The following is a 15254-nucleotide window of genomic DNA, read 5'->3' on the forward strand; positions in this document are numbered from 1 at the left end:
CTTTTGTTTGTTTGGGGTTCTTCTGCAATGAGACAACTCCTCCCACTTGTGGGCATTGTCATCTGCTGGTTTGCATGGTGCTATTCCATGGAGGAAGATAGTACATTAGGGAGCTAGTGCCTATTTTGTCTCTTGCTGACATTACCACAATAATAAAGACTTGATTATTACTCTTGGCTTGTGCTAACAGACCATCTTAACACTTGGGACCTTGACACCTATATACCACCTTTCCACTACTTACTTACTGTTTGTTAAAGGTTCACTTTTAAAAAGTTTTCCAAGTTAGCCTCATCCTGAGCATCAATATACAGACAATCTTGGTTTTGAAATGCCAGTTATATTATATTCTAATATATCTCGATAAGTATATAATTATTAATATAATAAAAATATGAGAAATGAGGTTTTAGAGAAGGTAAATGATTTGTCCAAGAACTGAATCAAAATTGTAAGTGAAGAGCCAACATTCAAACCTTGACAGCCTGACTAGAAAACCAAGGCAGAACCATTTGACTATCTGTCCACATACCACTTATAATCATTACCAGTACTATCTTTTGAGAAATACAGTGATAGATCACAAACACAAGTTTGTTCTTCCACACATCTGATATGAGTTTACATCCAAAATGTATAAGAAATTCAGACAATTCAACAGCAAGAAATCAAATGACTCAATTAAAAAATGGGAGTTAAATTTCTTAAAAGAAGACATACAAATGATGGACAGGTATATAAAAAGAAAGCTTACCATCAAGAATCATCATGGAAGTACAAATTAAAACCACAGTGAGATATCACCTTACACCTGTTAGAATAGCTATTATTGAAAAGCAAAAAAATAAATGTTGGTAAAGATGTGGAGAAAAGGGAATCCTTATAAACTGTATAGGACTGGTATTATGGAAAACAGTAGACATTTCCTCAAAAATTAAAAATATAGCTTCCATATGACACAGAAATTTCACTAGATATATGTCTAAGGGAAATGAAATCAGAATTACCATGTTCATTACGGCATTAGTCACAATAGCTAAGATATGGAAGACACCTCAGTGTCCATCAATAGTTAAATCGATAAAGAAAATGTGGGATATGTATGTATTATAATGCTATTTAGCCTTTACAAAGAAGTAAAGCTTATCATTACAATCGCATGGATGAACCCAGGGGACATTATATGGAGTGAAATAAACCAGGCACAGAAGGACAAATACCTCATGTTCTCAATTATATACAGCATTTAAAATAGTCAAATTCATAGAAGAAGGAAGTGCAATGGTGATTTCCAGGGTCTGGGAGATGATGGGTGAGGCTGGGCTGCTATTTATGAAAGCTTATAAAATTTCAGTTAGGAAACATGAGTTCAGCCAATCTACTGTACAACTTGGTGATTATAGCCAATAACAATGAATTGTATATTTGAAAATTGCTAAGAAAGTAGATTTTTAACTGTTCTCACTACAAATAAATGATCAATATGTCAGGCATGTAATAATTGGCTTAATTTAGCCATTTCAAAACCTTTCAAAATATCATAAATACATACAACTTTTGTCAATTAAAATATTAAGAAATAATAAAAAACTTTAGATATTAAAAAATGCACATTGTCAATTGTCAGTCTGGAAAGGCTACATATTGTATGATTCCAGCTATATAATGTTCTCAAAAAGACAAAATTATAGAGACTGATGTAATAGGGGCAAATTCTGAGGGATGTAAAACGATCTATGGTTGCTAGGGATTGAGAGGGAAGGGAGAAGGATGAATAGGTGGAGAATAGGGCCTTGGGGGACAGTGCAACTTTCTGTATACTATAATGCTGGATACATGACCTTATGCATCTGTTAAAACTTGAAGGACTATACCACACAAAAAGTTAACCTTAGTGTAAACTTTGGGTTTCCATTAATAATAACGCGGTATCATTGCTGGTTCAGCATTTGTGGTGAATGCACCACACTATTTATTGCAAGATAAGCATAATAGGACAGACTGGGTCAGGGACCAGTAAGTGGGAATGAGGATATAGCAACCCTACTTTATGGCCAACTTTTCTAGAAACCTAAAACTGCTCTACAGCATAACATCTATTTTAAAAAGAATTTGTTTTCACTATAAATTCCAACTTAGGGCCACGTTAGTAGAATGAATCTTACAATCTGTGTGTGAACGTGCTGTTTTTCATTTTTCTACTAGGTTACTGAAAATTAGTTCTAAACATAATGAAGGTAAGAAGTTAGCCATAGCCTCTGGGTCCTGACACATGGAGTTGGGATAAATATAAAAGGGGGTGATGGAGCAGATGACTCTCAGTGACTTGGAGGCATACACTAAACCCAACTAGGAAGCAAGAATGGGGGTTTTGTGCATATAGAAAGAATTGTGTGTAATAATTTTCCATGGCAGGAAATGTCCTCTGAGCTTATTTGGTAGAAAGATACAGAAAGACAGTAAGTAAACCAACACGTGTATGCTGTTTTCCAAGAACCAGGCACACTTCACGCGTTGTCTTTTAACATTCTCATGACAGCTCCTGTGTCAGATGAGTAGTTGCTCCTTCCTCTGCATTCTCCCTTATCCCATAGTTGCACTGACCTTGCACGTGGCTATCCAGATGGAGACCTCATTTCTCTACCTCTCAGGAAGCTAGGTGTGGCCATACGATTAAGTTCTTTCCTGCTGAATGTGAGCAGATGTGGGCAACTTCTACATTCTTCACTTACAATGAAATGACCCACTTGCCTTGTATTTCCTTCCTCATTCCTATGGTGTTTCATCACCCAGCTTCAATGAAGCAGATGAAGATAATTCTCAGACAATATTTAGCACTTCAGGTTCTTGCCATCTGCTCCTCCTTCATACCCTGCGGGAATTACACATATTCAGCAGGTGCTGTGGTCAAGGCAAGCATAAGTCCTGCCAAAGACATTGTGCCATCATTGCCATGCATTGACAAATCCAAATGGATAAATAGGTGTCCAGGGAACACACATGATGCAGCCTACCAGTAAGCCTCCTGGGACATGGAAAAGGGCACAGGGTGGTGTGGAATGATTTTTCCAGAAGAAGCTAATGAGAATAATTAGCACAGGATGTTTATAGTCTGTCTGGGAGGTGGGAGTGGTGTAGAGACCATATGTGTGGGTAGACAGAATGTAATTTTAGGAATGTATTTTAAGTCTGTTAACTGTACCTAAAATCTACACTCAAAAATAAATAGAAGAGATGGGCAAGTACCAAGTTGCCCACTGAGCTATCAGTCAATCATGATGGAAGAAGCATGGGAGTGTCAAGGGCAAGCCATTCACTGTCTATTTAATTTAATTTTAAGGTACCAGCTAGTACTATTTTATTCAGGTAATTCTGACTAAAAGATTATATCACGTGGTTCCCTCAAAGATTGTCAGATATAACAGTTTGCATATTTCGTACCTGCTATCTTTCCTGCAAAGCCTTAGGTTTCCGTCATTTGCAGAATAGTGTACTTAGTCAAGGTTCCTTGGTACAAGTAACCCAAACTGATGTTAGCTTATTACACAGAAAGGGAAGTTATTAGAAAGATTTTTGAGTGGCTAATAAATTGCCAGAAGATTGGAGAAATTGGCCTGTAGAATAAAGTGCCGAGGAAGTGTGACTCTCAGCCATAAATCATGCCTTAGAATTATTCTGGTGAGGGGAAGACTACCTTTGCTTGTTGAATACTGAATACCATGCAGAAACACTCTTACTGCCTCCAACACGCTTCTTTTCTTACTGGCTCCTAAAATCAAACTTGGGAAGCTACACCGGATTGGCCAAAGCCTAGTTCATGCATCATGCTGAGTTGTAAGAGAAACCAAAAATATTAGCATTGGCTGTGCCCAGTGGCTCACACCTGTAATCTCAGCATTTTGGGAGGCTGAAACAGGAGGATCACTTGAGGCCAAGAGTTTAAGACCAACATAGTAAAACCCCATCTCAACCAAAAAAATTAGCTGGGCTCACTGGTGTACATTTGAAGTCCCAACTCCCTGGGAGACTTGGGCAGGAGGATTGATTTCTTTAGCCTGGGAATTTGAGGTTGCACTGAGCTATGATGATATCACTGCACTACACCCCTGGTAACAGAGCAGGACTCTGTCTCAACAAAAAGCCTTTTTGGCTTTTCTTCCCATAGAACACAGATTCCTTCTCCTACCAAGACATACGAAGTAAATAATCCCTAAAAACAGAAGTGGGACCAAAATACAGAGAGTTACACATGTTAATCTTAGATAAGTAGATAAGTACTCCTACCTTGCCTCTACATTCTCTGTGTGTGTGTGTATATATATATGTATTTATGCAAATATATATAAAATGTGTCCAAACGATATTAAAAAACTGTAACTTAGAAGGAAAAGATGGTGACATTTAATGACTGATCCGATTGATATTCTTTTAGCTATAATGGTAATATTAATCTGTCACTAGTATGACAACTTCTTGAACAAAATAAAAAAGTAAGACTGGCACAGAGTAAATGGATTCATTTAACACACGTCTAAGTGTCTATACTTACTCTAAGAAAGAAACAGAACTCATGCATCCTAAGACTTTCTTAGAAGGAACACACATGGTTAATAAAGCTTCATAAAATTTCATTTTAAATCTCCATACCTTGCATTAAACCAATGGTATAGATTCAGTTTATCACACTATATATTTCATACTCTTTAAAGGCATATCTTAATAGCTATGCCTCTTAAGATGACCTAATTATTAATACACCAAGCAAAATTTTGTTTTCCAACTCAAAATAATTTATGAAATTGTAGATTTTTTTCTGATATTTTTCTACAGATTTGGGACTAGAACAGAATTTGAGCTCCATCTCAATATTTATTTTTCTTTTGAGTTGTTTGAGGTGTAAGTACTAGTGTTATTTTTCTCTATCTGAAGAAGGTAAAACTTGAATTATATCTACCGACACCTTGAAAACTTGGTTTTAATTATATAATGAGAAAAGTGAGTTTCTTTTGAATATGGTAGACCATGAGGAAGTTTTTAAATTTTATTTTGAGCTGACACTGAATTATATAAAGAACAGCTTACATGTGGACATAATATGTCAGAAAAATTTTGTGTCTATTTTTTATGTGGAATGGCTTGGATCTTTTGCTTTGAATAGTGATTCATAAATGATTTGCTAGTTGGAGAGACATTATGCTTCACACATATGTTATTCAAGGTTGGAACAATTTTCGGAGCCCAGTCTTAAATTATTTCTGAGAATGTCCTGTGGAAGGAAAGTGAATTAGAAAGAATTTGATAGGGAATATTCATTTGTATCCCATGTACAGCAGAGAACCTGTTGAATGACATCTAAAAGAGGATTAAAGCTGATTTCTTACAAGCTGTAGGATAATCAGATTTCTAAGCTAAAGCAGAATTGGGACTTCTAATTCATTTACAATGTAACCGATGTCATTGGCCAAGGCCCTCACAATGCATTTGATTTTGGACATACGATCCCTGTATCTTTTTATCTCCTTTAAGACTTCACTTTTACTTAGTATTTTTCAATGAGAGGGGACGAAGGACGAGTGGCTCTTGATGTACAAACTCTAGAATGATTTTTTTGTAGTTAATGCAACGTAGTTAATTATTCCATAGTCTGTATTACACTTATTTCAACAGCATAAATCCTCTCTTTAATAAATATTAATTTAAGGACATAATCACACTATCGAATGAAGTATGTTCCTTCTGTAGAGCAATACTATGACCGTTCTGTGTTGTCAGCATAATGTGTACTTTTCAGATCATGGCACTATCCTTTTGGAAGCTCCAAATGCTGGGGTCTATTGGATGTCTTTGGAAACAGCCTGATGTTTCCATTACCTTTTCCTCTGTGTATTTGACAAATTGTGCTGTGTTCACTTTAAAGTTAAAAATAGATCATGAGTATAATATCTGTCTATTTTCTTTACAGTGGGAGTCCTTCCCCACACTCTTCCTTCTTTTAAAATTCTGAATCAGGCCTGGTATGGTGGCTCATGCCTATAAAATCCTGGCACTCTGGGAGGCCAAGGTGGGTGAATTTCTCGAGTTCAAGAGTTTGAGACAAACCTGAGCAAGAGTGAGACCCTGTTTGTATTGAAAATAGAAAAAAAAGTTGGGCATTTTGGTAGGTTGCCTGTAGTCCTAGCTACTCAGGAGGCTGAGAAAAGAGGATCAGTTAAACCCAAGACTATTAGGTTGCTGTGAGCTATGATGATGCCACAGCACTCTACCCAGGATGGCAGAGTGAGACTCTGTCTTAATAAATAAAATAATAAAATAAAATAAAAATAAAATTTTGAATCAGTTGGAGTGAAATTTAGGATTATTGTTCCCACACATTCACTCCTCTCTCCCCTCTCTCTCCACTGAGGATGGGGTATGCTTTTCTAACCCAGTGTTGGCCTTGGCCATGTGACTTAGTTGGACTCATGGAATGTTAAAGAGGCCTGAACTATGCTTTCACAGGTGTGCTTTGCCTTTGCATTTCTGCCATCACCATGAGAATATAATCCTGGACCATAAGCCTAAGTATGAGAGACACAAAACCAGTCTGAATGAGCCCTTGATCTAGAACCAAGCCCTGCTGAATCTGGCAGAGACCAGCAAAATTCCAAGTCTTAGGAGTGAGAAAAATAAATGCTTGTTGATATGAATCACCAAGAGCATGAGATTATTTGCGATGTAGCATTATTATAGCAACAGCCAATTATAAAATTCTGTAAAGTCATTGATATAACATTTCATGATAAATACACGACAAGAAAAAATAATTTTCAAAGTCTAATTGAATTGTTAAGAGGATGGTGGCCCAATGACTCTATTTAATTTGACAGTAAGTTGCTTATTTTACATTATTATGTATGATACTTAAAAATCAGTGGAGCAATTATTATACAGGGTGTCCCCAAAGTCATCATACATAGAGGAATTGGGAAGCTCTAGATAAATGTATCTTTATTTACAAAGTATTCATTACAGAATTTTAGAAAATACTTATAAAATATTTTCTATGTATTGGCTATCTCCACACACACACAAAGTCTTCTCTCCCACTCAGGGAGAACATATTCGAATACCTGTTATTATCTTCTTTCCTATGTCTGGAGACTTTTGAAACACCCTGTGTACCCTGCAACATGCTAAATCTTTTATTTGGAGTATCTTATTTAATCTTCACAATAACAGAGAGGCAGGCCAAGTTCCCCCCATTTTATTTTTTTTACTGTTTTTTTTTTTTTTGCAAGGTAATTATTGGCTTACTTTATTTATTTATTTTTAGTTTTGTTTTGTTTTGAATCTTTTTTAATCCCCACTTTAGAACTAAGAAAACAAAGGCATGAAAGGTCAAGAAACCCAACCTGTCAATTAGCTGGTAAGTCACAGATACAAAATTCAAACACAGGCAAATGGACTCAAGAGCCCATGCTCTTGACAATAATGGCAACAAAGAAACACCTGTGTGGGTGAGATAAGTGCTTGATCATGCCTACTGTTAAAATGCTGATAGGAACACAAATAATATCGTGTGTAAAAGCATCACTGTCTTTATTTACTTGTATTTGAAAAAAATCTCATGATCAGATTCCTGTTATCCAGCTATGGGTTTATCATTTTGTTTTCTTCTAAATATATATTTCTATGTCTACTGTATGTTACTTCTTGGTTTAATACGTACCATAAATTAACTACTCATAGAGGTGATTTATTTATCCTAAAAATATCTCCTTCAAATTTTATGGCTCATATGTTCATTGTGAAATTTTAGGATTTGAGGGTAAACTCTAATTGACCTTATTCATAGCTTTTATATAAATTATAAGCTTTGACACCATCTCAAATTTTATTTTCTTAATACTCCCTAATCTTTCTAGTTAACTTTACTTCTCATCTGTTGAATTTCTTCCAAATGCTTTCCTCAGAGAGTAGTCCACATTTTGCACCAGAGTGAAGTATTATTTTTACTTTTGTTTCATACTATTTTTCTAGAAGATCTACAAACCTATTTCAAACCTGTAGATCTTGACCCTATCATCTCCAGGTATGTACACTCTCCTTAGGGACGGACGACCTTCTGAAATACCAGCATGAAAGACACATTTCATCAATGATACTCTACCTTTCTTAAGTTTCACAAGAAATTATCCTGAGTTAATTTTAAGGTTCTCTTTTTGATAAAAATGCCAGGATTACAACAAAGTTTCACTGGCCTAATAACGCACATGTGGAAGAAGCATCCGCATATATTGTAGCTACTTTGAAAATATTGCTGACAAAAACCATGTAATATGAAGATTACTAGCATGTGTTTCATGGTGGGAGTGACAGAGGTGGTCCTGGTGGTGTTGGTGATGGTAATAGTGGTTAATTGTAGAGTGAAAAGTGTTTTGTGTTTCTGCTTGGCTATGATTGTCTTTCAGGCATCACATAAACAAGATACGACAAGTAATTTCATGACAGGCATTAGGATTCATATTTACTCATATTTACTCAGACCAGTTAAAAGCTGTTACAGAGCAAAATCTAACGCATAAATTGGGTTAAGGCTGAGACTTGGTTAAAGACAAGTTTACTTTGGTCTCAGTAGGAATGTTTTGGAAGCCTGTAGTGATGCAGTAGGCCTTACACACACACACACACACACACACACACACACACTCGTACTTGGCTTGTGTTGCTTATCTACTGATGTGGTCTCCCCTCTTTCTCTGGGTTATATTCCTGTGTGGTTGCCTTGGTTAAAGTGATAAAAACCTTGAGCTGGTGCACCAGCCTCCATCGTATCACAAATCTGCCGTGCATTTTTATATAAGGGTTTAAGATTTTCTTAAAATCATAAAACATAGCTGGGCACAGTGGCTTTGAGAGGCTGTAATTCCAGCAATTTGGGAGGCTGAAGTGAGAAGATTGGGCCAAGTTTCGGCCCTAGATTTTTTTGGCCAAGTTTTCACAAATTTGTGATTTGGGGTCTCAAGTCTTAGGACTACTATTGCAACATCATCATCAATCTGGACAGATATCTTGTTCACTCTCTTCCTTGACTTATAAGTACAAACTGAATACAATTACTAAACAAAATAGTCAGGGTGGACAGGGTGGCTCACACCTATAATCCTAGTACTGTAAGAGGCCAGAGGGGGTGGATTACTTGAACTCAGGAGTACCAGACCAGCCTGAGCAGGAGTGAAAGCCTGTCTCTACTAAAAATAGAAAAACTAGCCAAATGTTGTGGTGGGCGCCTGTAGTCCCAGCTACTGAGAGGCTGAGACAAGAGGAGCTCTTGAGCCCAAGAGTTTGAGGTTGCTGTGAGCTATGACACCACAGCATTCTGTCCAGGGTGTGAGTGAACTCTGTCTCAAAAAAAACAAAAACAAAAACAAAAACAAAAACCCTTGCAAAAGTCAATTAACATCCACCTTAATGGCAAAATGGCAAATACAACTTTTCCATTTAATATTTTAAGGTTTCTTTTCTTTTCTTTTCTTTTTATTCTTTCTTTCTTTCTTTCTTTTTTTTTTTTTTGAGGGATAGGGACTATATTGCCCAGGCTGGTCTTAAACTTCTGGCCTTAAGCAATCTTCCCACTTCAGTGTCCCAAACTGTTGGGATTACAGCCTCTCAAAGTCACTGTACCTAGCTATGTTTTATGATTTTAAGAAAAACTTAAAACCTTATATAAAAATATAGAGGATATGAAGGCTGTTATATGGCAGATTTCTGATATGATGGAGGCTGATGCACCAGCTCAAGGTTTTTATCACATTGACCAAGGCAAATGCACAAGTATATAACTCAGAGAAAGAGGGGAAGTTACATTTTTTTCTATTCCAGAGTTGGAAACCCTGTAGAGGTTGGAGAAATGATTCTTAGCATGCTTTATTGTGTAGTGACTTTAATTAAGGATTGGTTTAGGCAGAGCTAGAGGTTATACATATATAATGATGTGGGTGTTTTTTTGCGTAAGGTTATGTAGAAGCATTCTTATACTGATTTATTTTTCTAGATCATCTTTTTTTGTGTCACTCAGATTTATGACTAACTAGAGAGGAAAACTCTTTAGGAGCTTGAGGGACATTTTTCTCCCTTTCTTTTTCTCCAGGGAGATTTTCAAAGAGTAAAAGTCAAAACCCCTGGATATCTACGACTTATTTTTCTAACTGTAGTTAATTTCTGCTCATGACCATCGACCTTATGTCCTTTTTATCTATCTGTATGCACCCTGGATAATACTCTGCAAAGACGCAAGGCGGGTGCTTTGATGGGTAAACGGGAAATGGTCTGAACAATAGATTCGACAGCACCTTTGAAAGAAAATAATAGAATGTCTGGAGGACAGATGAGTTACTAAAACAACAGAAGTAGTAAGTCGCTTTCTATTTCCCCCAAATTTTGATCAGCAATCCCCATTTTGAGAAGCGTAAGTGCAGTTCAAGAGCTCATTTAAAACCGGGAGAGTTGACCCTCTGGATTAGGAACTAATTTCATAGTTATTTTTTCTAAATGCTCTGTCTTTGTTTTCTAAATCCCACCAGACTTTGCTGAATTTAAGTTCTTCACTGTCCTTCCAGCAGCTCGTAGTCAGAAGCTTCCCTCCAGGCTAAGAAATCGTCAGAAGGTGGCCAAACATCTCCCTTCAACAAAGTAATGATTGTACTTTCTTTCACTGGACACCGACTCACATTCTCTTATGTGAAGCCACTAATAAATTTACCAACATCTCGCTCTTTAAAAATCTGTTTTTCAGTTTAAAATTTAAATGCAACTCCTATTTAGTTCCTGACTTTTACTATTTCGGACTCCTCATATTTAAAATGTTAAACACATGCGATAGGAATTACATAGGGCAACTCCTAAAGGCACTGCCTACATAGCAAGTCTTCTTCCCTGAGAAACAGTGAGATGAATAAAAAGAAGTTTGAAGTTTTATTCTACTTTGTGACCAAATTCCTTTCTGGAAAAAGTTATATAATTGAGAAACATTTTATTGCTTAGGAAAATACTGTGATTATGAGAGAAGGTGTTTAGACAATCAAGCATAAAAATACTATATAAAATAATAAAATTAAAAGTAATAAACCAAAATATAGGAATTTCCATTTACTACACCTCTACTGTGCATGTACTGACTGGGTCTTTTATGTTTTGGTGTGTTACCTGATTTTCTTATCTGTCATTGGTGGAGATCTCATTCAATTCTCTTAAAATGTTTCTCTTTATCTGGGTCTTCATGGAGAAAAAATTGAATTCCAGTTTAAATCTGTAGTGAAGATCAACAATCGCTGATTCCGTGAAATTTTCACCTGTTAGTATTTCTCATTCTCAAGGACAGTTTTTTTAAAGCTCTTTTAAATACGTTGTAGTATCCTATTATTTTCAAAAGAATTACATGCTAATTACAAATAACTTTCTATTAATTAAAGACAGACTTCAGAGGAATCTTCTTAGACAATGCTTCATGAATTTCTTTGAGACACTTAAACATAAGTTTTCTTTCTAAAACATTGTCAAAATATAGATTTTGTGTTATTGTTACTTTATTAAAAAGTTGATTCATTAAACAAATATTTATCAAGATCTCACTATGTTCTGAAATTTAGCAAACAAGGAGTTAGAAACTCCTAGGGGTTGTCAAGGAGTGGTTCCCTGACACTTTACATAGGGAGGACAGAGAAGATTTCATTGAGTTGACATTTCAGGAAAGACCTAAAAGAAGAGAGGGAACAAGCCCTGGGAGAGGAATATTGAAGGCACAGGAAACAGCAAGTGCAAAGATCTGATTAAGAGTGTACCCAGAGGGTTTCAGTAACAGCAAGGGGGCCATTGTGGCTGCAAGGAGAACATCAGGGAAGGGGATGCAGTAGGTTAAGCACGTTATAAGGGGCCTGATGATTTTGATGAGCCTTTTTGGGGTATATGTACACGTCTGCTTTTACTTTGTGTGAGCTGAGAAAATACTGCAAAGTTTTGACCTAACTCGACACTATAGGAGCCTTCCAGTTGCTATGCTGAGAATGTTCTATAGGCACCTTCTAGTTGTTATGCTGAGTAAAAAGAAGCTGGGAGTTTTACTTCCCTCTGTGTGCTCATCGGTTTATTCCAATTTAATAGTGAGAACACATGGTGTTTGTTTTTTCACTTTTTTTTTTTTTTTTGAGATAGTCTCACTTTGTCGCCCCTCGGTAGGGCATGGCGTCATAGCTCACTGCAACCTCAAACTCTTGGGCTCAAGTGATCCTCCTGCCTCAGCCTCCCAAGTAGCAGGGATTACAGGTGCCTGCCACAATGCCTGGCTATTTTTAGAGACGGGGTCTCACTCTTGCTCAGGCTGGTCTCAAACTCCTGAGGGCAGGTGATCCATGTGCCTCAGAATCTCAAAGGGCTAAGATTATAGGGACAAGCCACCACTCCCAGCCCAATGTTGTCTCATCCTTGAGATACTTTACTTAGAAGAATGGTCTCCAGGTTCATCCAGATTATTGCAAAAGATATGAATTTGTCTTCCTGAACAGCTGAGTAGTACTCCATAGTATACACATACTGGTGGAAATCAGCTAGGGGGAGGAGGGGTAAAAATCTACCTAATAGGTACAATGAACAATATTTCAGTGATGGCAACAGCTATAGCCAGGATCAGGCATTACAAAAGTGAGCCATGTAACCTAAAACATTTGTACTCCTTAATATTTTGAAATAAAAAAAAAAAAGAAATTAAATATAGGAAAAAAAAGTAAGGAGGCTTTTGCAATTATTCAGGAAGTGATAATAATCTTGGGGTGGAAAGGTGAGAGTGAAGTTGACACACAGTGTTGGGATTCTGGATATACAGAATTTTGAAGATTATCTGATAAGATACAGATAGATCTGTCTGCTAAGATTAAAGATCAGAATATGAGAGAAAGAGAAATCAAAAATAACTCTAGTTATTCTGAGCAACTGGAATTGTAGAGATACAATTATTTACAATTGAAATTCATGACTTTGATTTGGGATATGTAAGTTCAAGAAGCTTGACTTTCAAGTGTAGGTGTTAAAGAGGCAATTAAATATATGAGTTTGAATATTAGATGGCACATTGGTTCTCAAGGTATAAATTTAGTGTAAGTTTGGAAATATTGGTATTTTCACATTTTAAAAACCGTGAACCTGGCTCAGGTAATACTGAAAGATAGAAGAAAAGTCCAAAGCCTAAGCCCTGGAGGCCACCACTGGTTAGTGGTTGAGAAGATGAAGAGGGATCAGCGGAGGAAGAATTCAAGGAATGAAGTGAGTCAGGAAGCCACCTCCACAGTGGGCATCTTGGAAGACAAGTGAAGAAAACATTTTAAAGAAGACATGATCAACCAAGTTACATGTCACAGACAGGTCAGGTAGGAGGAGGGCTGAGAATTAACTACTGTAATTTAGCTGATAGAGGATACTGGTCACTTTGACAAGAGCAGATTTGGTAGGAAAGTGGTAGGTCTGATTGGAGTGGATTTTAAAAGTGAACTGGAGAGAAGTTGCAACCAGCAGGATTTGAGTCTAGGGAGAGTTTCCTTTTTAAGATGAGAGAAATAATCACATCATTGCGTATTGTTGGAAAAGATACAGTAGAAGGAGAGAGAACATGATGGCTTCCTGGAGAGCAAAGAGAATTGCTGAATGAGTGTTGTTGATAGGATGGGGTCTGTTGTTGTACCAGTGAAGGGTTTGACGTGCTCCGCCAGCTCCTCCTTGATGGAAGGAGAAGGAAGACATGTCTTATCCTGATGGGAATGTATGTGGGAGCTGGTGTCTATTCTCCTTTGATGGGAAAATGAAGTAGGAGGCATTGGAGGATTGAGGATAGGGAATAAAATCTGGAATATACATTTATGAATGTGAATGAACCAGGGAAATAGAATATGACTGCCAGACAGCTCTGGAGACTCTTGCAGCCACGCCTCTGCAGCGAGGTCAGTCACACACTTGTCCTCCACTTGCTTTTTCCCAGCTGGGACATGCGGTTTAAGTTAATTTTTAAAAATTACTTAATTTTTTTATGTTAAATATTATGCACTGGAGATATAAAAGTGACTAAGATGTAGTTCTTGCCCCAGAGGAGCTCATAGTTTACTGATTTTGAAGGACTTATAAACCAACAATATAAATATTTTGTGATAATTTCTATACTAGTGGTATAAAGTTTATTGATGGCTTAATTTCCACTGAGTGTAACTTATCCTTTGACATACCAATTGGTCATAACAAAATTAGATAAAAAAGGATCATTAAGGGATCACTGTTCATTTTGACATTTGGCATGCTAGTGTGAAATGTACTTATGGTGTTTATGAATGATTCTGAAGTATATGCTTTATGAAAGTTGTTAGACTTGTGAAAAATTAGGAACGGAATGCAACAAATGGTTCAGTTCCTTAATTTTACACAAGAAACTTGGTCTCAGAAAAGAAAGGCAAATTGTTTAAAAGAAGGTGCCTAGTTACTCTCAATCTGAGGCTTTCTCTGGTTCACTACTTCACTGCCTCTGGATCAAGACCTTAGCTTTACGCAGTGGCAGCATCCTATCCAATGAGTTTATCTAAGGTGTGATTGTTGCTAATTAGAAACTATCCCAGACCCAGACTTCACTCATCCCAGAGCTCTGAAGTAACTCTTGTTATTCTAACTGGACCTCGCATTAGACTTTTCTGTTTTTCAAGACTTCCCACCCTTAATTTGAGAACCAACATCGCTCTGATTTGTTTCAGAAATTAAATTCCCCAAAAACGAAAGCAACCCAGAAGTGAAAAAGAGAGAAAAGAATGAAAGTAGAGAATCCTTCAGGATAGAATCACTACAGCGCATTTAAATTTTCTACAGATTTCTGGTTTCTTTTAATATGACAAGTAATTGTTCCAAGTTTATGATTTATTACCAGGTATTGGGAGTACACAGAAGCGCACTGAGGGAAGAAGGTCCTCAATTCTGAGAAGACTAAAATCCACGGGCTAAGAGAACCCACTTAGTCACCCGCTCAGTTTACCTTCCTTTTGCGTAGTCCAGACTTACAGAAACTCATTGAGTGAAAGGAAATATTAGGCATAATATACTCTGTTGGTAACTTTTCCCTTGTATTCCTAAAAATATCAAATATCAAATAAGTTTGAGTAAACAGCACAATGGAAAATAGGAAAGACATTTATTTCCCCTGAAGGACATAATAAAAACACACAGTCCAACCACTCTCATTAATCAAGTAGTTA

The 15254-nt window shown here is 36.8% G+C and overlaps 1 pseudogene; it reads left to right on the forward strand.

The window, feature by feature from the left end:
* The first annotated feature begins 14551 nt into the window (after window positions 1-14551).
* On the forward strand, window positions 14552-14682 carry LOC111722517 (annotated as a pseudogene).
* The last annotated feature ends 572 nt before the right edge of the window (window positions 14683-15254 follow it).

This window comes from Otolemur garnettii, unplaced genomic scaffold (assembly GCF_000181295.1).
Source record: "Otolemur garnettii isolate 467f Iridium unplaced genomic scaffold, OtoGar3 scaffold00269, whole genome shotgun sequence".
Lineage (NCBI taxonomy): Eukaryota > Metazoa > Chordata > Mammalia > Primates > Galagidae > Otolemur > Otolemur garnettii.